Below are 27,478 nucleotides of genomic sequence, written 5' to 3' on the forward strand. Positions count from 1 at the left end.
GCGCACGGCTGCACTATGGGCTGCAACACCTCTATACAGCTTCACAGCAACCTTTGCCATAAGCCTGAAAAGAAACAGAGGTACAAACCGACAGACAGGCACAAACAGACAAAGGAATGAAACAAATGAAATTATATTATCCGGCGTGCCACACAAAAAAATGAAAACCTACAGGCAACTTTCACAAGTCAGACTGATAAGCAAGCACATCAACTTAAGACGAGAGCGCTGCAGCCAGGCCACGGCACCAAATGTGGCCGCCCGGTCTGTACCTGGGCCATCCGAGCACCTCTGAAAGGCCCGTTGAACCAGGCGCAGGCCGAAAACTGGTGGCAGCAGTAGAACAACACCACCATTAGAAATTCAAGAAATGGGAACCTAGCCTTGAAGTGCTCAACACATGTATCGTCCTAGCGCTGTGCTGCCACTGCAAGCCAGACATTGCCTGAATTCCTAAATGCAGCACACAGAACAAATGCAGATGGCTATTTACAATGCGGTACGAGCTCTGCAGCCAGGCCAGGGCACCAAAATGTGGCCGACTGAACCTGGGCTATTCGAGGGCTTCTGAAAGGACCCGTTGAACCAGGCTCAGTCCAAAAACTGGTGGCGGCAGCAGAACAACACCACCGTTAGGGATTCAAGAAATGGGAACCTAGCCTACAAGTGCTCAACACATGTAGCGTCCTAGCGCTGTGCTGCCACTGCAAGCCAGACATTGCCTGAATTCCTAAATGCAGTACACAGAACAAATGCAGATGGCTATTTACAATGCGGTATGAGCTCTGCAGCCAGGCCAGGGCACCAAATGTGGCCGCCTGGTCTGAACCTGGGCCACCCGAGCGCTTCTGAAAGAGCCCGTTGAACCAGGCGCAGGCCGGAACATAGCAGTGGCGACAGAGAGTTCATGTTCCAGGCAAGTGTACCCTGCTATTTAGGATGTACAAAGCCAGATGTACCACTTAAAGGTCCATGTTCCTGAATAGAGGGCAGGCATACAGCTTGTCATTCACAGTGAAAGCAACACATTTGTTACAGCACCAACATCCACCAGTTTGTAGTGCTCTCGAGTTTCGAGAAAATACATGCGAGAAAAGCTCGTGGTGAACCTTGAGAGCTTTGCCCTTACATCCTGCAGCATCAGATATACATCTTTCTCACACCTGCAGACCACAGTGCACTTCCTACAAGTGACAAGCACACATTCAACAATGCCAAACAAACCATCATTTAAATAAATAACTGAATTGTTCCGACTGCTTATGTCCAATGAGTTGGAGATGAGTTTCGTCCCCTTAACAAATACTTTTTTGAACTTCATAAGACATGAAGTAGAAATTCCCTTGCTTTGAACTGAGCTTCGCACATCGTAAGAATTTTTGAGCCAGCACCAATGGTCATTGCGTTTCCTTTGCAAATGCTGAAAATTTTTCTGTATCCTCTTGCCAGGTTTTCAAATTGATGTAAAATTTCAGGCTTGCCATCAAAAGATGAATGCGTTTTTGCCAATGTGGGCAAGAATTAAGATAGAAGAAGTTTTCGACCGATTTGCTGTGGAACATACTGTGTTCCATGAAAACTTTTCTTCACAATCCCATTCATATTTTCGAAGGGGAAGGCAGAAAAACCCCAAAGTGGGCCCCACTGCCGCACACTGTCACACAAGTGCGACAGCAGGTGCACATTGAATGTCATGTGTACAAACCCATACAGATGCTGGTACTCTTTCATGAAAATAGCAACTTCTACCTCAACTGCTGCAAGGTTATCAAGGGCAACTTTGTCAGCCAGAAGTATGTGCATGATGTTGGCTAGCCTGACCCAATTCTTGAAGTACGGGAGAGGCAACAGACCGTTAAGAACAAATGGTGAATAAAACAACAGCCATGCCCTCCACTCTGTTGCTTTGCAGAACTTGCGCTGGCATAGAGAGTGAGGCAGGCGGGACAACTCATAAGGCGGCGTGAGGCCCTTCAGCCGCTCGTTTAGGGCTGCAAGCTTTCTGCCCATGTAAAAGCTTTTGCCAGAATGGGCACCTTTCAGCCATAGGTTTGTGGTAGCTCTAACAACACCTAAACACACAGCATGAATGTAGTCCACCACAGTGTTGTTGGTGATGCTAAAGAACAGCATCAGCGATAACCCTGTGGTTCCAAGCACACCGTGTGAGTGAGATTTCGCATCCTTGATGAAATCATCATCTGTCCTCTTCCTGGCCTTCATCATTTCATACACGCGGGCATGCCCTCTGCCCTGCCTGACGACGCGGCCAGGGTGCAAACACCAGCAGCAGCCATACTCCCCATTAAATTGTGTCTGGTTATGCAACATGCACCTAGCAACTGTATCTACAGTGCATGGGCCAGAGTAGACTTTTGTGAAATGGCTGACACCGTTCCTGTCTGACCATCTTAAACCACTCGTGCTCATTTCATTCATTTCCTGGATGAAAGGAATAAAAAAACACTGCATGTCTGGCTTCTTTGGCCCAAACCAGAAACCCGCAAGAAGTACATTGTTCATCCGCTCTTTGAAAGGCAGCTCATTCACCATTAACTCCAATGGCCACACACTATAATCCGACGAATGAAAGATGGGTATGCCGTCTGTGTTCCATGTCAGCGTGATGTCGTCGGGGCCAAGGGGAAGTTGGCAGTACGCTGGGCTTTCTGTTAGATCCCCAACATCAAACTTTAGGCCTGGTTTTTCAGCCAGAGAGCCTCTGGCCTTCAGGAGGTTAAGGAGCTCAGCCCTCCAATCCAAACAAAGAAAGTACAACCCTTCCTTCTGCAACATCTTAGCTGAATGTTTCAGGCCACATAAACAGAAAACATCGTCACCTTCTTCTGCCACACCAATATACTTACGGCAAGTTGAGCAATAGAAATGGCTAGTGATTGCTTGCTCCTGGTCTCTAAAATATTTCTCAAACATGTACTTTGTGGCAGGTAGTTCGCTGCCTTTTGGCAGATGACTGTGGAGCAAAGCCAAAAGGCTTTCTGTAGCTTCTTTTGAATTGTGGTGCCGCAGAGAGTGAGCCATAACCAGGAGAAGACTCGTGGTGGTTCAGTTGGGCCCCGGGAAACAAGGGTTGGGCCTGAAAAAAAAAACCGCTGGCACCAGACTGCTTTCAAACTATTGGTAACTTGGCCACATAGTGTGCAAACTGCAGGAAGCAACCCTTCACAAAAACATAAGCTGTTATGATTTCAACTTGTTTAATTCCTAGAGCTTCAAAGCACTACCATGTTTACCCAACTCTGACACATGCATTTTCTTTAAATGCAAGACTTGTATGAACCCTCCACACCCCTGTCATCTCTAAACATATTTTCAACTTTTCTTATATATGCGGGGATAAAAGTACTCAGATAACTATCTTGTGTACGTGGAGCATACCCTCAATTTATGCTCTGCCGATTCACAGATGAATCCAGTTTGTGTGCGGCAAAATAAGTATAAATGCACATACCATTGGGTCCAGCTCGATGGATTCCATGCAAGGTGGGTCTGAAACTACAGCCTGTCGAAGTGGTGCAGCAGGAGAGTTCTCCCTGTGTGGAATGGTATCAGCATCTTGCCCAGCAAAAATTGCAGCTTGTCCTATGTCTCCCCTTTGCGCCTCTTCAAAATCTGAAGAGGGTGGTGCTGATGTAACGGGGGAGTTCTCCATTTGTGGAACAGTATCAGCATCTTGTCCAGCAAAAACTGCAGTTTGTCCTATGTCTCCCCTTTGCACCTCTTCAAAACCTGAAGAAAGTGGTGCTGATGTAACGGGAGAGTTCTCCATTTGTGGCACAGTATCAGCATCTTGCCCAGCAAAAATTGCAGCTTGTCCTATGTCTCCCCTTTGCACCTCTTCAAAATCTGAAGAGGGTAGTGCTTATGTAACGGGAGAGTTCTCCATTTGTGGAACGGTATCAGCATCTTGCCCAGCAAAAATTGCATTATGAACTATGTCTCCCATTTGCTCTTCTTCAAAGTCTGACGATGGGGAACACACTGCTGCTTCAATCTTGGCAGCTATTCTATCAACTGAACTCCAAATAAACATAAAGACGGTGTTGAAACTGCCATGAGAAGTCCAACTGCAGCATGATTAAGGCTATGTGCACTTGGATCATTTTTATATTCTGGTACTGTGCAATCACTTTATTTCCGTTACCAAATAGAAAACCACTGCAAGGTGGCACACAAGATGTATTTCACCCATATATGACAAATGAAAACCTTGTCACATATGAAGAGGTCAGCAATAATTTGACAAATAATGCTGGAAATCAGCAAACAAGCTACAATTTAGTGCGACCTTGCTCTATACCATTTACGAAGTGTGAATTTTAATTATACGGCACTTAAGAATTACAAAAACTAAATGCCGTGGTTTTTTTCATTATGCTTCCATGCAAACGTGTATAAATGAGAGTGCCGCTCGATTTTTCGCCGGCAGCTATCACAGTGCACTAGCAGTTTTCCAATACCGCTTAATGGTCATGAAACTGCTCTGCAACTTTATGGGAAAGCTTGGCACACTGCCAAAAGCAGCCTTACAGCAGCGCTGGTGTCAATCAAGGAGCGTTTTAAGGTGAATGGCGCAGCGGAAGCCGCCTGACTGCATAGAAAGCAACGTTTTGCAGTGTGGAATTTTCTTGTTCTGGTATCTTATCAAGCACAGTGTCGAAGAATACTATGCAAATGTTTATGTATTTGTGAACAAGCGTGCGCTTTCTGTTAACGATGCTTTCGTCTTGTCTGATGAGCTGCCGCTACAGCTACAAGTGCAACGACGAAAAGGTGCCATATTTTGCTTCCCGTGCCTCACCGAACTGCGAGAAAATTGGAGACGTGCCGTTCCCTGATGAGACGTTGGTGGCTTCTCTTCTCAATGGCCGAATGCGCACATTTGTGAGAAACATTTCATTCCCACAAACAACGTTCTGCACAAATTTGTGAAAAGGGACGTTGTGTCACTGCAATGTATGCTGCCCAAGCTGAAGCCTTGATGATTGGAAGCTTGTCTTGGGGAAAAAAGTTTCCTCTTTAATAACTTACAATTCTGAAATCTTCAGCGAACATGCATTTTTACATGCTGGTTTCAAATAAGCCGTTCAATTTCATGTAAACAAGTTGTACTGCACTTATGTAATACATTATGTAAGTTTTTTGCTGACATCTTCTAGAAAATTTTTGCTGCAATAAATTTGCCAAAATGCATGCTGCTGCTTTTTAATAGCATCTACGAATGCAATAAGCATAAAATTCTCATTATAAATTATAAAATTATCCTAAAAGCCAGTATAGTCAACTCTGAATAATTCGAACTTGATGGGGAATGAAATTTTATTCAAATTAACTAAGTAAAACTAACAGGACCCTTTTAACGTGTTTAATGTTAACCGAACCAAACAGACAGCTGAAATAACCTGTTGTGTAAAATAAGTGAGTTTGAATCAGTGGCACTCCACTGTACATACCATTTTCTCTTCTACCAATAACGCTAATAGTTCCATATGTGCAAAAAAGTGGCTTTTTAACTAGATGCACGCCCAAATAAAATGAAGAATTGCTTTGAAAATGCTGAAAGCACCATGCTAAAATCACCGTAGGTAATTAAATGAGAGTGAACAGAATTGAACACACTTCCCACTGACATCTAGAGCATTGTTCTACAGCATTCCTCAGTGGATGAGTCACCGTTGTTCTGCTGAGGTGTCTGCAGTGGTAAACATAGCTACATTCCTCCCGTTGGCATTTTCCCTCTCTTAAAATGGTCTTCCCATGCACACACGTTTTTTGTTCCCTGAGTGAATTTACTGAGGTTGTTGCATGCTTTAAGCTTGTGTATATGAACAGAAGGCTAACCATTGTTTTTATTATTTATTTATATATGAATACTGCAATCCCACAAGGGATTTTTGCAGGGTGGGTGCATGAGTACAAAAAAGAAAGGGAAATTATAAGTACAGGCATCAGAAGTTCATGCAAAAAGCTCAGACATAAGGACAGACAAGCATAAAGACCTCTACAAGTATGACTTGTTCTCATCTCTTTGTAGAGAATTTTGGTCACCTTCATTAGCCTTCTAAATTTGTTGTTCCTCTTATTGTTTTGTTCACGGATAAGTAACCACTGCGCAGCTCTCAGTCATATTGAAGATAAAAGCTTCAATCACTCGACATGCGTGCCTTTGTATAAAAATTTCCTGTGGTAACTTCATCCAATTTCTTGAACTCCTGAATGAAACTCCATCTTCTTACAACTGTCATATGCCTGGTATTCAGCAGTTGTTTCTCTTATGAAAATAAACTAATCTCCCCTTTTTATAATTTGCTTTTCAACCTCATGGAAGGTAAAAGACCATAATGCAGAAATAGGGCTGCCACATGTCAGAAGGGCTTCATTCACAATTCTATTATAAAGAAGAAAAGGCCCTCGTTTTGGTGTCTGAAATACCCGTGTGCAGCTCCCAGGATGTACAGCATTTCGCATGTAGACAAATGCTGGTATAGTATTTGTTGTTTAACATCTCAAAGCAAAATGGGCTGTGTATGAAAGATAATGCAGTGAAGGCTTCCGGCTATATTTAGATCACCTGGGACTCTTTAATGCGCACTGACATCGCACTATACATGGGCACCTTCAATACGCCTCCATCAAAACTCAGCCACCGTGCACAGGTTCGAACACGCGTCCTCGTGGAGCATTCAAGCGCCCTACCCACAAAGACACTGCAGCAGATAATAAACCTTTCAGCCACAATACAGGCTTTTATGTCATTGTTTTTATTATTCATAGCATAAGAACACAATGTACAACCTGTCTCTTCCTTATGTCATGCACTTGCGTGGTCCAGTGCCCCACCAACAAACCAACAACTTGCTGCATGTGCGAGGTTCTATACGCTACACTTCCCAAGAAATAGAGCCACATAGATATACAAGAATCATGGGCTGCTGTCTAATTTCAGTTTTTACTGCCTGGAAGCACTGCTTTAGCACTGTACACAGGTTTGGTGTAGACTACAGATATTTTTCTAACATCAAAATTGTACTTATATATAAACACTTATTACATGCAGCAGAACTAGACAAGGCCACCCTTGTGAAAAGTGCTATATACACGACATGACAGATGCAAACCATTGAAGCCACTTAGGTGCCTTGCATGTCACATACCACAAACATGCAACAGTACCTTTTAAGGAAAAATATAAATATAAATTTTTATCAAACCACATATATAACATTATTTAGAATGTGCAGAAAAGGCAAATGAGTGGGAAGAATGGATCAAGCTTTAAACCTGAAGCCTATGATAACGGCTGTCTGTGTTTGCTGACATGAAGTAACTACAGACATGACCACATTGGATAAGTTACCTGACAGAGACATTCAGAGCAGTGTACTGCTTCTTGTAGCGATGTGCTGAGCGTCTAGGAATTCCTGCAGCATCACTGTGTTGATACCGCTTATATACGCCTGCCGGCTTCATCTGAAAAATAAACATTTGTTTACACATTGCACATTTGATTCATATATACCAACTTCTGTGATCTTTGTTATCTGGCTGAGCGCAAAATTTGCTACGTTGCAGGTGGTGCTGGAGTGCATGCAAAAGTGTTCAAACATAGCTTTAGCCATTTGGCTGCAATCAGTATTCCATCTTGCAATAAATGTACAACACTCTGGAAGCTGTCGACCACAACCACCACCGAGCCACTGCGGTGAGCGGAGCTGTGCTTTTCTGTCGTGTGCCGAAGTTCGCTTCGCGAACTTGAGGTTTGCTTCGTTGCTGCGAGCCGCTGTCCTGCAGTCGAAGTTGAGTGCATGCCGCATCCGTGCTCCAATTCACTCGTGTCGCGATGGCTGAGGGGGTCGTTCGGCTCGCGCTATGTTCGGACCAGAGGGTGTCTAAACTCTATGTGCGCGAACTTATGTGCGAAAGACCAAGCTGAGAGCAGCTCACTTTCCTTGTCTTCCCCTAAAAAATGTCCATGTTTGCCCTGAAGTGGCTCAATCGTATACGCTTCCGGCTTTGCAGTTGCTCCTCCCCAGTTTTCCCGTGTCTTGCGGTGGAGCACTCCCCATCCCAGCAGGCACTTTGCAGTGGCCATCGCCGAGTGCAGGCGCTCAATCCCTAGCAAGCACACCACTACACTTCACAGGTCTGTGCACAACTGCCGCCGGCACAAATTCTGGCGATAACTTGCTCAAATTACGAGCAGAACAAGGTGACACATTGAGAGGTTGTTTACTGAGCCGCAAGGGGACAGCAAGTGAATACACATCTGCTGGCTTACATCGCGTCACCACTTGCGTATGCAACCTGGTGCAAGTGACGGTGGTGCTCGCCACGCACAACCGGGCCTGAAAACGCTTGTCTGTGCCACTTTTGGGAGTGCTTCAAGTCTTTCACTACATCTGAACGTAATCGCATGCATTTAAGGTCGCGGCTCCTTTGTGCATGTCGGATGGTCGCGACGAGCGGACGAGCTAGATACGATTCGTCGCCGCCGCAATGACTGAGCGACCGCCGGAAATATAGGAATGGGCAAACTTCTCTTTGCAGCTCCTCAAAAGTAGGTGAATGTAGCGTGCACCTTACAATATTGCATACGCTTTGCAGAGAACACCGCATAACAAGTACAGTGGCGCACCGACAGCATGAAGCGCATACGTTTGACGCGACTTTAGCCACGGACCTGGTTTGGTTGACGGCGGTTTAACATCCCAAAGCCACTTAGGCTATGAGGGACGCCGTAGTAGAGGGCTCCAGAAAGTTCGACCCCCGGGGGTTTTTTAACGTGCAGTGACATCGCACAGTACACGGGCCTGTAGAATTTCGCCTTTATCGAAATTCGACCGCCGCGGCCGGAATCGAACTTTAGCCATGGACCTACAGCGACGTCCGCCGTACCTTTAATGAGAACGAACTGGGTAGAACCGAAAATTTGGCGAGTTGGTGAACGTTTAGCATACTTGAACAGAGCGAAGACACGAGGAAGCGCTTCGTTTGTGTCCGTGTTTCCTGCTTAGCCCTCGTGTCTTAGCGCTTATCAAACATGCTGAAGTGTGTACGCCGGACGTATCTTTAGGCACTCCGTAAATGTTAACGCGGATTACGCATACATTACAATTCAAACTCACCCGCCAAAACAAAGGGCACTCACCTTTTGTCAGGCGTGATGTTGACAACTCCGTGAAGCGAACCTTTCCAAACACTGGTACAGCGCACGGAACGTTCACGCTGCTAACAGCAGGGGTTGAACAAACGACTCGAATTACGTGGGAAAGGCAGATCGAACTGGATGCTAGCGATGCTAGTATGAAAAAGACACGATGGTCGCGATCGCACAGTGTCTTCTGCTGGATCAGGATTCGGATTCGTAGGTACTCCTAGCCGAGCATCGGCTATGCAACGTTCATGGCTAATTCTCAACGTGAGCTGACGTGTGCATACCACTTTTTTTACATCATATTTTAGAACAACTATAGAACAGCACACCTCAACGCGGTGACCACATATAGCACTGCAAGCGTTGCGTTCAGGAACCAGCCACTGATATTTGTTTTGACTAAAACTGGAGGTACAAAAGGCAAAGAGTTCGCATATGTGATGAATCATGTCATTTGTATGAGAAAATTCGATCATGCAGCCCCAATTGGGTGGTAATCCTTCTGTAAATGCAGAGGTAAAATAGAAAAATTTAGAGTAGTTCGAAGCAAAGGAAAGCAAAGTACATACCGTTGGTGCCAGAATTAAACGCGAGCACATAACGAATGGAAGTGAATCTGCGATGACAGACATGTGTGTGTGTGTGTGTGTGTGTGTGTGTGTGTGTGTGTGTGTGTGTGTGTGTGTGTGTGTGTGTGTGTGTGTGTGTGTGTGTGTGTGTGTGTGTGTGTGTGTGTGTGTGTGTGTGTGTGTGTGTGTGTGTGTGTGTGTGTGTGTGTGTGTGTGTGTGTGTGTGTGTGTGTGTGTGTGTGTGTGTGTGTGTGTGTGTGTGTGTGTGTGTGTGTGTGTGTGTGTGTGTGTGTGTGTGTGTGTGTGTGTGTGTGCGTGCGCGTGTGCGTGCGTGTGCGTGCGTGTGCGTGCGTGCGTGCGTGTGTGTGCGCGTGCGCGTGCGCGTGCGTGCGTGTGCGTGTGCGTGTGCGTGTGCGTGTGCGTGTGCGTGTGCGTGCGTGCGTGCGTGCGTGCGTGCGTGCGTGTGTGCGTGCGTGCGTGCGTGCGTGCGTGCGTGTGTGTGCGTGTGTGTGTGTGTGTGTGTGTGTGTGTGTGTGTGTGTGTGTGTGTGTGTGTGTGTGTGTGTGTGTGTGTGTGTGTGTGTGTGTGTGTGTGTGTGTGTGTGTGTGTGTGTGTGTGTGTGTGTGTGTGTGTGTGTGTGTGTGTGTGTGTGTGTGTGTGTGTGTGTGTGTGTGTGTGTGTGTGTGTGTGTGTGTGTGTTTGCCGCTCACAACGTTAGCACATCTCACCAAACTGATACGCGGTGAATCGAAAAACGCCTCTGGGCGCATTTCGATGAAGGCGAAACACAAAAAGCTCATGTGTACTCTGCGGTGTCTGTGCAGGTCGTCATCCGGAAGTTCACATCTTCGGAACTCTGAACCTCACATGTAACCATACCATACCGTACCATACAACACCGCATAATCTATGGCAGCCGAAAAAGTTTGCCTGCTGTGGCAAAAGGTTGATTGGCTGCAGCTACAGCTGATAAATGAATTCAGGTATACCTTTGTCAAAAGTTTGGAGCCCAATGGGTTTATTTTCTATAGCTTCTGGCAAAGACGTACGTTGTACACAGGTGGCACCAGCTTTAAAACTGGCACAATTATTAGAAGCAGCCAATAGGCTGCATCTAATAATTGTAATGGTTTGGCTGACTGCAGTCAGCCAAACCAGTGCACGCAGTAGAACCTCAGGTCCGGCTGTCATTGCTCTCAGTTTTCCATCCTTAGGATATATTATGACTATATTGCAGCTTAGCCCAGCCTTGATCATATATGTCATTTGTGCCATACGTGTCATACATTTCATCAGGGAGGAAGAGGAAGACGAAGACGTTGTTCGATCGCCTGTCGCCTCATCTCTGTTTATTTAGCTAATTTTTCCTAATTTACCTAGTTTTAGTTGAATATTCGAGGACGGCAGCATCTTAAAAGCGGTACTGTCCCTACGGGAAGAGTACGGCTGCTCCGGCGCCGGCAAGCCTAAAGGGACTACGCCATTTAAAGGAGGCTGGCTCGGAAGAGGCGGCCATGGCTTCCCAGGCTGTGGAGCGACCAGAACATGGACTCAACCACCCGTCCAGCGAGACCTCATCGCTTAGTAGGGCTGAGTCAATGGTCGTGGACGGTGACGAGTCAGTGGCTGATATGGCTGACGTGGACAACGAGGGCTTCAAGTTGGTGAGTCATCGAAAGCAACGAACGGTAGGTATCCCGGTAGTGGTTGAGCCCACAGAAAAGGGGGTTGATTTAAGAGAGAAGAATCCCATCTTACTTTTCGCGGCCATTCAATCACTGCTGGGATCAGCTCCGATTCGAAGTCGGTTCTCCATGCACGGGGCTCATCAGCTGGATGTCTCGACGGAAGAGCAGGTTGACAAGCTCCTGCAGAGCTCTCAGATTTTTGGCATCAAAGTTAACGTGCGGTTGCCCCATTCCTACATGAAGAACACCTGTGTTATTAAGGGTGTACCAAAGTGGTATTCGGAATGCGACCTACTTGATTATCTGAAACCACAAGGTGTGCTGCACGTGAAACGACTTGTGCGTCGTGTGGAGTCTCCAGGAAAAGAATGGGCTGTGCAACCTACCAACTCTATCGTGTTGACATTCGCTCCCAACTCAGAGCGCCCCGAAAAAATTGATCTGGGATTCACAAAACACGCAGTTGCAGATTTCACTCAAGCTCCTCCACGGTGTTTTAGATGCCAACGGTTTGGGCACGTTGCCAAAGTTTGCACAAAGGATCGACGCTGTAAGCGGTGCGCAGGCGACCACAAGTTTAAAACCTGCAGGGCAGATTTTGCTTGCGCCAATAGCGGTGGCGATCATCCAGCGAGTTTCGGAGGCTGCCCCTTCCGTGTGAGCGCTCTGCACCATCGGATGTCCTTTATTGCTGGTCCGAAACCCCCACCGACTGAGACGCCCGTCCCAGGATTAGACGAGTTCCCAGTATTGGAGTCTAATGTTGTTGCGTTGCCCAACAATGTCCCTAAAAGACCGCAGTCCAGCAAGACGCCAAGGCCCAGTGCGCGCGAGTCGACTGTTCGACCTCCAGCAAAAAGTGTCCATGTTCCTGAGCGGCCGGATCACAGCCAGACTCCACGGCAAGGGGGACCCTCATATGCACAAGTGACAAAAAAACGAGCTACAGCGGCCAAGAGTGTGTCCCCGTCGGCATCCTTTGTCGATGTTGTAAGTGAGTGCGTTGCGCAAAATAAGGAGCTCTAAAATCAAGGTATGTCTGACCTTGTTCATGTTTTGTTTGGGGCCCTGCGTTCACATGTTCCAGCGATGGCGCCTGGTTACCTGAAGAACTTCCTACAGCTTGTGCTTTCTTTTGAGTCCCTAATTTTCATCTTCGCAGCAAACTTCCTTGCGAACTAAAATGGATGGGGCTAAACCACGTTGATCTCATATGCACCGAAAAGTGCCGTTTATATTGCAGTGGAACTGCGCTGGGATTTTCATTCGGTTAGCTGAACTAAAACTATTCTTGAAAGAGACTTGTGTTCCAGTATTGGCCCTGTCAGAAGCTGGCCTGCCAAGTGGGAGATGTTTGACTGGATACGTCGCCCATAAAAACTGCAGCATAAAGTCATTTCCTGCAGGAAGTGCTGCGCTTTACATAAGAAGAGACATTCCACATGTTTCTCTAAGCGTTGCCGATCTTTGCACGGATGACATTGAGGTAGCGGCTGTGAGAATACAGCTCGGCTCTCGAACCCTTTCTATTGCATCCGTGTACGTGTCTCCGCGGAAGAAGGTAGCATTAGATTTGTTTCTACAGCAGCTCTGCGACCGCTGCCAAGCACCTAGAATAATCTGCGGTGATTTCAATGCCCATCATGCCGCTTGGGGTGACAGGAACACGGATTCCCGTGGACGCAAACTTGTAGAGGTTATTGACAGTTTGGACCTGTGCGTTGCCAATGACGGAAGCCCCACTTTTTTCCGGCCTCCAGCCTCAGCGACAGCTATAGACCTGACACTGCATTCACCTGACGTCCGCGTGAGTTGGTCAACAGCGCCTGACGGCATGGGAAGTGATCACTATCCGATTTTTGTGTTTGCTGCCGACTTTCGTATGCATGGTCCTAAAATTAGCAACGTGGTCAACTGGGACAAGTACAGAGAGCACCTAGAACGTGTTTCTGGTGATGTTGTTGACAAAATGCTTTCTAGTAAGTTAGCAGCAACTACGGCAGTCAAGTTACCTTATCATTTTCCGGCCCCGGATTTAAAACTCAGGAACCTTTGCGCAGCGAGAAGAAGGGCGGAGCGCCAACTCGTGCGGAAGAAAGACGACAGGCAACTGAAGACGACCTTCAATAGGCTGAATTCTGCTATTAGACGGCACACGAACAAGCTGTACAGGACGCAATGGGCCTCATTCTGTGCTAGTTTGACTGTGTTCTCACCGATAACGAAAATATGGCGAGTTATTGGCAGCCTTGCTGGAACATCTCGCCCTTCGAAGCCCTTGTGAAGCTGTTGCAATACGCAAGGAAAAACCTATTGCGTGCTTGGCAGAGGAATTTGCAGACGCACTTGTACGCGCTGATTCTGGAATAGAGATATATATACCACCTGCTTCCTCCAGGTCTATCATGGACGTCCCGTTCCCGCTTCGTGAGCTTCAGACTGCGCTCAGTGGCCTGCGGCGCCGGTGTTCACCAGGTCACGACGGCATCACCAATCAAATGCTGAATAATCTGCCCTTGCAACTCAGAAATGAGCTCCTCAACTTCATCAATCGAGTTTGGGAGACTGGCGATGTTCCTCCGCCAAATAAGGTGGCACATGTAGTTCCAGTACTGAAGCCTGGCAAAGACATGACAGACCTTGCCTCCTATCGCCCTGTGTCATTGACCTTCTGTGTAGCTAAGTTGATGGAGAAGCTGGTAAATGAACGCTTATCATGGTGGCTTGAGGACAGCAAGGCACTGCCATCATATACGACAGGATTCCGCCGAGGTCTTAGTGCCCAAAATAGCGTCTTAGACTTGATCAGTCACATTGAACACCAGAGAGCTTTCGGCCTTTCCACCTTAGCCATTTTTCTTGATGTTGCGAAAGATTACGACAGCGTCCTTCAGAGCTCAATTCTAAACAGTTTGCAAGGCATGGGCATACAGGGCCATATGTTAAGATTCATTTACAAGTTTATAAGTGATCGCGCGGTTCGTGTACGGTTAGGGAGTACGTTAAGCACCGGAAGGGTTCTATCACGAGGTGTGCCTCAAGGAAGTGTTCTTTCCCCCACGCTCTTTAACGCCATAATGGCTGGCCAACCCGATTCGTTGAAAAAAAAGTTGCAGGCAAGTGCGTATGTCACTTTATGCGGACGACATCTGTATTTGGATTACTGGCTACCAACACAAGCGATTAGCCCTGATAGCTCGACAGGCTATACTTTCGGCACAAGCTTACCTTCAAAGTGTGGGGTTGTCTCTGTCGGTGGACAAATCCGGCTTTATTCTGTTTCCAGGTGTAGGAAGACGTCAAGCGTGGTTGAAGATAGAACTCGGTCACTCTTGCATCCGTTAATTCACCCACGCGCGTTTCCTGGGCGTCATTATTGACTCCCGTCTACAGTGGCGAAAAGCTGTAGACGCGATTGTTTCATCTGTATCTTCTCGTCTCAATGTGATCCGTAGAATTGCACGTGAGCAATGGGGAAATCATCCTTCTTCAATGGTCAGAAGCGCTGGTGGTAAGCCGGATAATGTATCACTTACCTTTAATTTCCCCCTCGGCATCACAACTTGAGCGTCTCGAAGTTGTCCACAGAAAGGGCCTAAGAAGAGCCATTGGAGTTCCCTAGGCGGCTGCGAATAAAGCAGTACTTCATGAGTCCCTATCGAAACCTCTTAGCCTTATCGCTTCTCAGAGACTATTAATGCATCCTGACCGCTTAGGAGAGACGGTAGCTGGGCGATCCCTTCTCCAGCGGCTCTGCAAGAGATATGAGTCGAAGGCTTACTTGGCACTCAATACTCTTAGTTCTTTAGGCATTAATGTCCGAAGGAAAAGGAAACGGTTGAAATCCCCCTGGTCTTTTCCGACCCTCGACTGTAAGGTCAGAATTCCCCATGTGAGCGCAAAGCGCAGCTCTCCTTTGGCAGCAACTCGTTCACTTGTACTGGAATACTTGGAAACAGAGTATGCCTGCTATCTTCAAATTTTCACGGATGGTTCTGTGGACAAGGTGAAACAAGCTAGCGCAGCTGCTTTTTACATTCCTTCTTTGGACTGTAAGTGGTCCGTACGCTGTACTGCTGTCGTATCCTCCACAACGGCTGAAAGTGTTGCTATTGAGGCGGCTTTACGGAAGGTAGGGTCTTGTCCGGCTCAACCTGTTGTCATCCTAACTGATTCAAAATCTGCCCTTCAGAGGTTAGAGCGCGGATTCCCTACTGACGCCTTGTCTCTAAGCTCTCTGCGCTCGGTGCAGAATCTGCACAGCAGAGGCTTTACTCTACATTTCCAGTGGGTGCCCTCACGCATAGGCGTCAACGGTAATGAGGTGGCAGACAGTCTCGCCCCTAAAGCTCTCTCAAGGATTCCATCAAAAAAGTACCTCAAGATTGGAAAAGTCTCTGCAGGAAAACGGTGCTCGATCATTTCAGTACCCTGTGGAGTGCGTCCCTCAAGCCTTGTGTGACCAAGGGACTGAGAAGATCTCAGGCGACCCTTCTGCATCGAATTCGCACGGCCTCTGCTCGCACTCCTGCATGGATGCATAAGACCGGCATAGCATCGTCTCCGCTCTGCTCTTTATGTGGTGTGTGCGGGGATATCGAACATTATATTATGTACTGCCCAGAGTACAACGCGGAAAGGCATGTGATGTTCGCTTCCTTCAAGAAGACAGGAAACCGTCACAGCACAGTGCAGGACATTGTCTACCCGAGTGGAAACCAGACATGCAGAAGGGAGGATGCACGCCTTCTTTTAACATTTCTACAGAACACGGATCTTGTTTTTAAATGGTGACAGCAGGAACGGACTATGGCCTACTGTGATTGAATGTGTGCATAGATGGTGTCTTCCGGAGTGGACTACTTTATACTGTGAGTGAATGTGTGTATGGAGTGTGGCACTACAATGGCCTATGTTCTACTGTGACTGAATATGTGCATAGATGGTGACTTCTGGAGTGGACTGTGATGTGAATTGTTTGGATTGATTGTGGGCATAGCTGGTGACTGCGGGAGAGAATGTGTTCCATTATAAGAGACTGCGATTAGCGGGGTAGATGCGGCATTGTTAATATCGAAGGGACGCTGCGGTGGAGCAATTGCCGGCAGATAAAGCAAGGCTAACCCCACCTGTAGCATTCAACACCTCAACCTGAACCTCAATTTTATCAGGGACAACAATATTTCTTTGCTTTAATATCGTTCGACTGCCGTGAAGTTTTATTCATCGATCGTTTGAACTTTCACTCGATCAATTTTCCGAGACCAAAAGTGCCGCGTAAGCGCTGAAACCAGGATGCATAATATTTACTTGTGACTGTCAATGCTGAATGTTTACCGGGAGAAAATGGATATATGCTAAAAGGCTCCAGGCGAATTCAACAACTCCACAGCGCATGACAGCCTTGTGTAATTGTGTAGCATAGGCCACTGCGTGCACATGAAATAAAAGCAAGAAGACGCAGCATGCACTGCGCAAAAAATTACCGTTCGAGTTAAAATCGAAACTATCAATGTACTGCGATTAAAATATGTCTGTGACAGAATAATGGTGCCACACAAAGTAATTGTGTACTAAAGTTTGTAGCACTGTGTGACGTACCTAGCTGTAAAATTAGGATAACAAAACAAAATGGGAAGAAAAGGTAGGTGCCGGCCGCGGAAACCGGTCACCCGGTGGGAAACAGGGTGGGACGCTGAAAAAAATAATAAAAGGCAAGGGGATAGCAAAAAAAATACGCTCGTTTATATGAGTCAACGCGTATTTGCCTGTAGGCGCTGCTCTATTTAAGGATATTGTGCAAAAAAAAAAAAAGACAGCTATTCAAGCGAAAGCTCCTGCACTTTCTTCCGTAGCTTGTTCGGCGCGCGTTTCATATGGCCTTAAACCGAGCATGGAATGTGGTGGCAGTATTCCCGATCACATTCACCAAACTTTTCAGCAATCGTTCGTCGTACAGCATCTGGGTGATGTCATGGCATTTCTCTTTGCTTATAGCTTACATATGTTCTAGACACGTTGGAGGCTAGCTTGCGACAGCTATAGGTTCGGACCAATGACACATATATATTGCACCTTGAATATATGCATCCTCAGAATCCTTTATAGTGCAGTCACACGCATTTTCACATAAACAGGTATATGCCATGGTGTGCCGCTAGTTGTTTCGCGATGGAGGCGAACCCGCAAAAGGCGCACGCGTGCATGTGCTGTGCGACGTGATGGCCAGGTGGTCGACCTCTACTACGGCGCCACTTTCCTTTTCTTCTTTCACTCCCTCCTTAATGCCCTTACGGCGCGGTTCGGGTGTCCACCGAGATATGTGAGACAGCTACTGCGTCATTTCCTTTCCTCAAAACCAAGCCGGAGTACCCGGCTTCGAACCCGACCGCGACGGCCGCGTTTATAAAACACGCAATAAGCGAGAGGCGAAACGCAATAAGCGCCCGTATGCTGTGCGATGTAAGTGCACGTTAAAGATCACCAGGTGGTCAAAATTATTCCGGAGCCCTCCACTACGGCAGCTCTTTCTATCTTTCATTCCCACCTGCCTCCCTTCTCATGCGGCGCATTTCTGATGTCCACCGATATGTGAGACAATTACTGCGCTATTTCCTTTCCTGAACTGTCATTAATTTTTTTTTCCACTAGCGAAAAGTCAAGGGCAAGACCTTGCCACGAGCGGTACCGTGTACCGCGCGTTCACAGATATGCGCCAATACTGAAATCATCGTGACAAGCTGCGAATTTTACTGCCTCATTTTCCATTAAAGCGGCATCAGAAAGCTGAAGGCGAGATTTTGGCAAAACACGTTAACAGAATAAGACACGTGATTTCGCGCTCGGCAGTGAGGCTCCCCCACATTCAGGACCACGTTCAGGACCACCGCACGGAATTCCTCTTAGACAAAAAAAAAAATAAGTCCAATCTTTTCTTGTTACCTAACCAAGAAGGTAATCACAAGAAAGACATTGTAAGCTCTAAAATTTTGATATCTGGCTTGTTTATTAAAGCTCAACGTTAAAAAGCTGATTTCGTTTACCAACTGCTGTTTTTTTGTATCGTACTCTGGCGCTCAAATGCCGTTCAAATCCAACGAATCCAAACCAAGACATCTAGTACGAAAATAAAAAAAGATCGCATAACACGTGCTTGCACTATTTGCATTTGTAGCTGCGGCAACTGTGGTAGTGGTGTCCGACTTTTTTCACTCGTACGTCTCGGACGGTCTCTGCTAAGAAGAATGACGTACGTACTTGTGCAGTGGGTCAAAACTGGCAGCGCCGCGGTGTTTGATGTAATCTCGGTGCAAGATATCGTCGAGACTAAAATTACGTCGGCAATTCTCCAAAATGCAAAAGACACCAGCGTATGGAATACGCATGTCCACGTGCGCTGGCGCGGAGAAAAACACCCTGCGAAAATCATCGCTGTCGGTAAGTACGCTTCAACTGTTTACAAAACTGCAGCTTTAGAGCTGTGCCTTCATGTGCTGCAAGTTTTTCTTACTTTTTTTTACAGGCACACAGACACAAATGGAGAAAAAATGCCGGCAGAAAATAAAGCGCGCAGAAACAACATGCGATGGGGCCGCAGAGCCCAGCAACGTGGTAAATATGCCTTTTGTGTGCGCTCTGTTTATATTAGAAAATCTTTCAAAACGGCAGTGTGACGGTAAAGTTTATGTCAGCCAGCCACGTGTAGTACATTTTTATCTCACCTGTTGTTACTCTGACTCGATCTTACCAGTTTTTCTCGCCTTTTGATGCGGTTGCGATGCGCTCACGATCATTCTGTCCTTTGAAGCTGGAACGGGTTCTATCGCTTGAAACAAAGACGCCCAGTTTCCTGCTACCGCCACGTGCATGTACGTTCACTTCAACACAGTAATCAATGTAGCTGACCCGAAAGACGGGGGTTAAATTCTAGAGGCCCGTGTTCTGTGCGATGTCAGTGCACGTTACAGAACTCCAGGTGGTCGAAACTTTCGGAGCCCTCCACTGCAGCGTCCCTCATAGCCTTAGTCGGTTTGGGACGTTAAACCACCATGAAAACCATGCAAAAAAGCCTCTAATCAATATCAATTCCATTAGCTGTAGCCGCCAGGCAGATATTTATGAAGCGTGTGCACTCGATGGCCGCGCTTAGATAGTAGCAAAATGCAAAGTACCTGTGTACTGTGCGATGCCAGTGCACACAATAAAGACCTGCATGTGCTCTAAATTAATCCAGTACCTTTCACTATGGGGGTCCTTTTAGTCCATGTGTCACTTTGGGACCTGTTGAATCTTTATGTGTATCTTTGTTGCTGAAACATTTTGCATGCTGTACAATGCTTGCTTAGGTGAGTGTGGTGCTGTGAACTGCTAAGAGTGCAGACATTTTGCTAATGCCAATGTTAACTTTCTTTTGGATATTTGCGAGACCTGTACGTCACTGTACATCGAAAATGGTGACCTAAAGGAGCAGTTGGCACTCCTGCAAGAAGAAAACATCAGACTGAAGGCGGCCATAGACCTTATGACGGAGAAAAGAAAGGCATTGAAGATGAGTGATACTAGTAATTGCATTGCATGCAACAAAAAGCGTGTGGTTTGGAGATTTTGTTAGGCTGGAGCTAGCTGGTTATGTACTTACATGATGTATTACCCTGCACTGCAAGTAAAGTGCTTTACACGGGTTATAAATGAATGTGCAGTTCATTTCAGTGCACACTGCCAACAAAAGGTTTGTTGTTCTGCTTTTTCTACGGAAGGATGTCATAGGAAGAAAACTCTCGAAGGAGGTCATTGGTATGATACCTCATGCAGACAGTTATCAAATGATATTAAAAGTTGCAAGTCGTGTACAGTACGGTCCACTGTTAAAGGGAACATGCGACCGTGTGGCCTCCGCACTTCGCGGAGCGCTGCCGTCGAGAATTTGTGTGAATTATCGGCGCAAGGCGCATGCGCAGTAAGCATGGTGGCTGGTCTTTCCGCGCATGCGCCTCATGCCGCTCATTCTTGCCGCGACTAAGCAGCAGGACTTCGTGAAACGCAGAGGCCACGCGGTCACATGTTCCCTTTAACAATGGACCGTACTGTACATTCTTGCGTGGGGTGCAGCTGGGCAGTTTTGCTGCCGAGCTGCGCAGCCAGCTCTGTTATATCATGGCACAGAAGAATTTTGTTGCGAAATTCATGCACAATAAGTGTTCCACAAAGAAAAGTGGACGTTGACACATTTAACAGTGTGCAAAGATGTTACGGATCACTAACAATTCACGCCGGGTACGTCGCGTCGTACCATGACGCTGCACGTGCTGGCGTTAAACGACTGCCAACGTGGTACACTTGCCGCGGCGACGTTCGTGCCATCTGTTAGCGCGGACTCAGTGAATACCTCCTATGTATGAGTCAATGGACATCGAACTCAATGGGGATCTGTCAGGAGGTCTTCGAATGGCCATTGGAATCTCGGAGGCCATTGAGAATTACTTTGTACATGCCATACGTTGAAAAAACAACACAAAAATGTCGAAATAAACAAAACATTATTCGCAAAATTTTGGACTTCTTAGCCAGTTCATAAACTATTTGTTATTCGATAGTCAAAATGGTAGCTCCGCAGAACGTGCGGCAGACAGATGCGGTCAGATGTAAACATGGATGTAAACAAACTGGCCCTGTTCTTGTGCGATGTTGTGGCATTCCGTTTTGTTTTGCTTTTTTTCGCCTCATAATGCACTTTGAAACAATAGCGACCAAGAAGTGCTCCATAAATGCTGCAGCAATAGTAGCCATGAACGCGACAATTGCTCATCTGTGGCAGCTTCGCCGGTGAAAAGTGAATGCTTCTGAAATGAAGTGTGCATCGCTGTCCATCGTTGCCATGCCATCGCTCTCTCCGGATTGTACAAAACTGTGAAGTATTTTAATAGCTTTTTCCACAAAGAATTGCCAGTTAAAATAGCACTTACTCCAACATCCGGCTCCTTTTACTCAGGTTCATTTGTATATATTTTTGAAAATGTTGTTAACCCTAGCGCCATCTGTCGTATCGCTTGCTCACTACTCAATGATTATTGAAATCCGCCGTGTGGCAGCGGTGCATCTGGGTGGCCCTCGAAAATTTCGATGGCCATTGTCTCAAGGGGCACTGAGATTGGCCGTCTGAGAGGGGTATTAGAGAAACAGTGCAACCTAGTTACTAGTCCGGTTACGAGCGCCATGCTGGCTTTGGCAGCTAGCCGCAGCCACGTTTGCCCGAGTGACAGCAGCTGTTGGGGGCACAATGTAATCGCAATATGTCTGGCTTTATTTTGCATAGGCAGGGCTTGCACTGAAAAGAGTGATTTCACATTGTTCTTGTGGCTGCTGGAAGTCTTTATCTGGCACATCTGACGATGGCAATATGTGCCGTGCCACCCAAGGAACAAACGCTCATTGTAAACATTGTCTCAAGGGGCACTGAGATTGGCCGTCTGAGAGGGGTATTAGAGAAACAGTGCAACATAGCTACTAGTCCGGTTACGAGCGCCATGCTGGCTTTGGCAGCTAGCCGCAGCCACGTTTGCCTGAGTGACAGCAGCTGTTGGGGGCACAATGTAATCGCAATATGTCTGGCTTTTTTTTTGCATAGGCAGGGCTTGCACTGAAAAGAGTGATTTCACATTGTTCTTGTGGCTGCTGGAAGTCTTTATCTGGCACATCTGACGATGGCAAGATGTACCGTGCCACCCAAGGAACAAACGCTCATTGTAAACATATGGCTCTAGGAAAGCAAGATGTACGCATTGTTGAAACGGCAGAGCAGTGTGTCATAACATCGATGTGATTGCACTTTAGCAGCATTTCATGCGGTGCACAGGATATTAATCAATAAGAGCAAATACGAAGCACAGCCTTTAACAGAAGTGAGACCAGGGTGTTTGCTTCGAAGCAGTCTAGCGGGGCTTCTGTAACATTCGTGGAAGTTCGACCGATTGGAGGGCCCAGAACCAAAGCTCTTGCCTTCAAGAGATTTGGAACGCTGGGGTAGCATTACTAATTACACAATGTGGCTTGTTATGCCACACCTTCTTCTTCTTGACATATTTGTAAATTTCTTGACACCTTTGTAAAAAAAAAGCGTGCAGTATACAGCATCTTAGGGTTGAAAACTCACATGGTGTCTAATGTGGGTTCTCTAGAATGCAACTATTCATTACTGCATAAACAGACCAAATACAGTGTGCTTATGTGTGCCATATATGGAAGTTTAGAGGAACGAAATGACGTCTTGACAGCTAGTTTAGTGCATATCTTTTTCACATGTGTCTTTCTAGAAAGCCATATGTATAGATATATTCATGCTGAGCAGTCACTTGAGACATATGGATGTCATGAAAGAATTATGCTGGGTTACGATGAACAAAGCGTGCTAAAAAATATTGGTTTTCAAGTCCAGCACAGCTTAAACAAAGATCATTGCTGAGCCACCAATCTAGCGGGAGCAAACAATTTCTCCTCCCTGTGCAGCAGCCACTTTTGTCCTTCTCAGTCAAAACTGTCTGTACCTGCTGCTTGTTATTGTACAAGTAATCTTGAGGCATGTTGCTGTCTTTCTGAACATGGTTTGCCACCGTGGTTGTGAGTCGGATTGAATGCGGCTTAGAAATTCATATGACCATTTTTGGTATGCAGGAGAGTGCATGAGCAGATAATTTAGGAGATGACTCTTGTGGCAACTTATTCGCACAATCATTTCTTAATATTGCTTGTCACTATGAGCACCCCTTTGTAGCCCAAATATCTTCTACTGGCAAAATGGCTACTTTGGCTGAGCCACTGCTACAGGCTGGCACTGCTTTGTCTTATTCTATACTCCATTTCCTATACAGCAACAATGCTGCAGAAGCTGCAGAAGTTGTGCGCCTGAAAAACTATATTACTCTGCACTTTTCATTCATTCCTCTCAATGCCTTGGCAAGTTTTTGGATGAAAACAAAGGCTGGTATAAAACGAAGTGCTAGCATTTGAAATTACTGTGAAATGAAAGCTGTGAGACACTCAGTGTTCAGGCCCTCTGGCTATAATTTTAACGAGTATGAACTGCCTTTTAGGTGCGGATGATTTTTTAGCCCTACCGGCCACCTTTCAGGCGCGGATGAATTTTTTAGCCCTACCGGCCATGTGTCATACGGCCACATGTCATCCTTACTCCTCGAAGTTTCCTCGAAGAACAAAATATGTCTGTGTTTACTGTCTTTGTGTCGCAAACTACTTTTCGGACGCTTACTCAACCTGCAGGAATAGCTAGCTACAGTAGCGTCAGTCGCTATGGATGAAACGGTGTGCATTTGTTATAGCTTTTCTACCCGATATGGCAACCATCAAATAGCTTAATAAGGTGGAAAGTTGACTTAGTTGGAGGCTGTTCATGATGGAAATACGGGGGCGCAAACTAAACAAGCCACAAAGAAAAACTTCTTTTTAGGTGTGGGTGAGGGAACAAACGCGTATTAATGACATCCTTTTCGAAATCGAGAGGAAGAAATGGGCTTGGGCAAGGGCATGTAATGCGAAGGCAAGATAACCAAGAGAACGCAAGCGTAGCAGGGGGCGGCGGAAGGTTAGCTGGACGGATGAGATTAGGAAGTTTGCAGGCCTAGGTTTGGGCGCAGCTGGCAAAAAACAGGGTTAATTGGAGAGACATGGGAGAGGCCTTCACCCAGGAGTGGCTGTTGTCAGGCTTGGTGTGGGCTATTGTGCGCTGTGATGATGATAGGTGTGTGCTATTGTCACAGCTATTAGCAGATTATGCGTATATAAATGTCGCTAACTGCTCTGGGCAAAAATTCTACTCCAGACAGAATAATAATTGAGTGTTTTATTAGAATTTGCCATTACAGCTCTCGTGTTGATATCCAGCCCTTGTTTTTGTCTCATCCTGTAGAAACCTAATTGACCTGTGAATTGTGAAGGAACCAAACTATGTCGTGCACCTACACGCAAATTGCTGCTGCCATTTATTAGTTGGTTTACAGACATTTTGATTGCCAGTTCTCTAAATCTGGCATTAGTGGGATTTCAGTCTGAAGCTTATAGAAAGTTTTGTGTACACTAGAGCATATCTTTTCAGCATAGCTTCCACTAATTCATAGTGAAATTAAGCTGTTCAGAAAGTTGAGACATTCCCACGCTTAAGGTTTAGTTTACAGTGTGGTGGTGAGGTGTGCAGTCCTGAAAACGAATGCGTGCTAGCAATTTTTGTACCCATATTTTTTGTGCAAGTGTGTCAGTCCATTAATAAGAGGTTTGCCTGGCTGAATCTAAAATTATTCTAAAGTCTGCAGGAGGACGTCGACACTTTCAAAGGCAGCTTGCAAGCTTATAGCGAATTAAGTATCTGCTTGGGACATATCGGAGTACGAAATTAGTAATTAGGGATGAGAAGGAGCTAAGAGTTACTTGCTTTAATTGATGAATGGAAAGTAGGAAAAACACAAAGTACTGCAATGCAAAGATTGAGCAGCACTGCAACATGGTGGAAGCATGAAAGCAGCAAAGAGACTGGGCATTACAGGCAAAGCCAGATGTCAGCAATTCGGATAATATTATTTAAGTGGCAGTAGTGTTCTTTGCTGAATCCACATAGGAACCACACAAAATAGTAATGCAGAAATGCAACTCAGTTGTAATTAACGAAGCTGTAAGGAATACCTTGCAAACAATGGCCACGGGGAAAACTTTAGTTGAATATGCATTGAAGGAGTACAGACATCAAATTTTGTTTGCGGGTTGTCTTTGCAATGATGCTTATGACATTAGCATATCAGATCATCATATGCTTACAGTTTCCAGATAATTTATAATTGAATTTCTTCTTTCACGCAATTCTGGTTTTGATTTCAACAGTAAAACGATGGCTGTGACATCAGAGTTCAGTTTGTCATGTGAGGCTTGAAAAAACTGCCATAAGATCACTGCTTCATTATTCTTTGTGATTCCAGCTCTTCAGACAGTGCCTGGTATTTTGTGGTATATTAAAAAGATGAAGCAGTGATTATATAGCAGGTTTTTCATGTGTGTCACACGACCTATATTGAACTTTGATGTCACAGCCATCTTTTGGCCAGTGGAACTGAAACTGCATGAGAAAAATTATTTCAGTCGCAGGCAAATACTATATGCTGATTCAGGTATAATAATTCCTTACACATCATTATAAAGAAGAAAAGCAACCAAAAGTTTGGTGGCTGTACTCCTTTAAGAAGTGCCACTGAAAGACAAAGGAGAGCTTCTCGTCAGAAATCAAAATAGCAGCGCTACTTACCTGGTTGAAATTCTTCCTTAGTGCTTGTACTGCCTTGCCATTGTAGACACCCATAGGCGAAATGAAAAATCATATATTCTTGTCGGCCTGCATCAGGCGTAGGTCGTTGTGCCTGAAGAACCGAGCCGCAGCTCCTATTTCTAGTTGCATCCTTGCTGAAGAGGGCTTCCCACCCGACCTTCACAGAGCATCCATTCCTTGTAAGCGGCACCTCCGCTAATTCTCCCCATCTGTTTTTCTGGCCATTCCTCGGTTCACCGCCAGCAATTCATGGGCTTCTGCTGAAGCTTCATAACTGAATTTAGGTCCGTTCTTCAGTATACTGCTAATCTTATTCGCGACACGCATGTCACCAAACACTATCAGGCCGGGATTGGTGGGATGAACACCCTTGCTCTTTCCCGTAAGCATCAACAGCTGGCTAACGGCATTGTTCCATCACCTCTCTGCAATCTGTGCGGCGAGGCGCCTATGCACACGTAACATGTGTTCGGCGCGCCAACCCCGGTTTTAGGCGTAACAAAACATGTAATCAATCCTGGAAGAGCCGAGCTTGCCTCCACATCTCAGATCTCATGACCCTACACCCTCGCTTGACATGTCCAGTGAATTGCTGCACACTTCCTAAAAGGGCTATAGGCATGTGCCTCAGCAGCGAAGGAACGAGTCAGCTGACTCGGATCTAGGGCAGAGCATAAGTGATGGTGATGATGTCATCCGGCTTAAAGGCATATATCCACGGCGGAGAATTGGCAGCCGTGGCTTACACACCCAGGCGTCGTCTTTATATTCTTCTTCGTGCGGGCGCACGTTGGCTGTGCTCTAGGAGCAGCCAAAAGATGGCGCTACAGGTCCCCCGCCTAGACTTGAAGTCGGAACTGAACTGATGGCTGGCAGCGTAGGAGGGGAAACGGGGAGTCGGAGGCGGCGGACAGGGGCCTGCCGATGTCAGGCGACACTGTGAGGCACTCAGTCGTGGTCTCCAGGTACGCCTGCTGAAGGCTGCCCAAACTGAGCGTCTCTTCACAGCTATACTGAAGGAGGGTGGCAGTATTAGGGTACGGCGGAGAACGTGAAATGGTCCGTCGTAAGGCGGGTTCGTGGTGCCCGGACAGCGTTGCGGCGAACGAAAACGTGTGGAAATGAGATCCGGGTGAACGAAGATGGTGTTGCGGCGGGAAGGAATAGGCGGAATGGTCCAGAGTCATTTAAGTCAGTCCACGAGACGCTGCAGGTGTTCTTGCGGCTGGGCTTGTGGCTGCGCTGATGAGGAGAAATCTCCAGTGAGACGCAGGGAAGTACCGTACACCAGCTCTGCTGGAGAGCACTGCAGGTGTGCTTGGAGGACGACCCTTAAACCAAGTAGGACAAGAGGCAAGGCGTCAAGCCAGCTGGCGCAGCGGAGACAGGGAGCTAGGACGGCCTAGAGTTAGGGGTGAAGGCATACCACCATGCCGTTGCGCATGGGTGACAGGCAGTGGCGCAAATAATGACAGTAAGAGAAACAAACTGGGTGGAGTGAAATTGGCGCCCACGGTCTGTTGTCGCGGTGTCAGGACAACGAAAGAGATACACCCACGTAGAAATGAAGGCGCAGGAATCAGTTTAAGCGGAGATGTCAGTAATGGGAACAGCCTCCGGCCAGCGTGTGAGACGGTCGACCATGGTGAGTAGTTAACGATAACCTTCGGACACGGGTAGATGACGAACGATGTCGAGATGAAGAAGGTGGAAACGATGGCCTGGT

Source organism: Amblyomma americanum, chromosome 1, assembly GCF_052857255.1.
Source record: "Amblyomma americanum isolate KBUSLIRL-KWMA chromosome 1, ASM5285725v1, whole genome shotgun sequence".
NCBI lineage: Eukaryota > Metazoa > Arthropoda > Arachnida > Ixodida > Ixodidae > Amblyomma > Amblyomma americanum.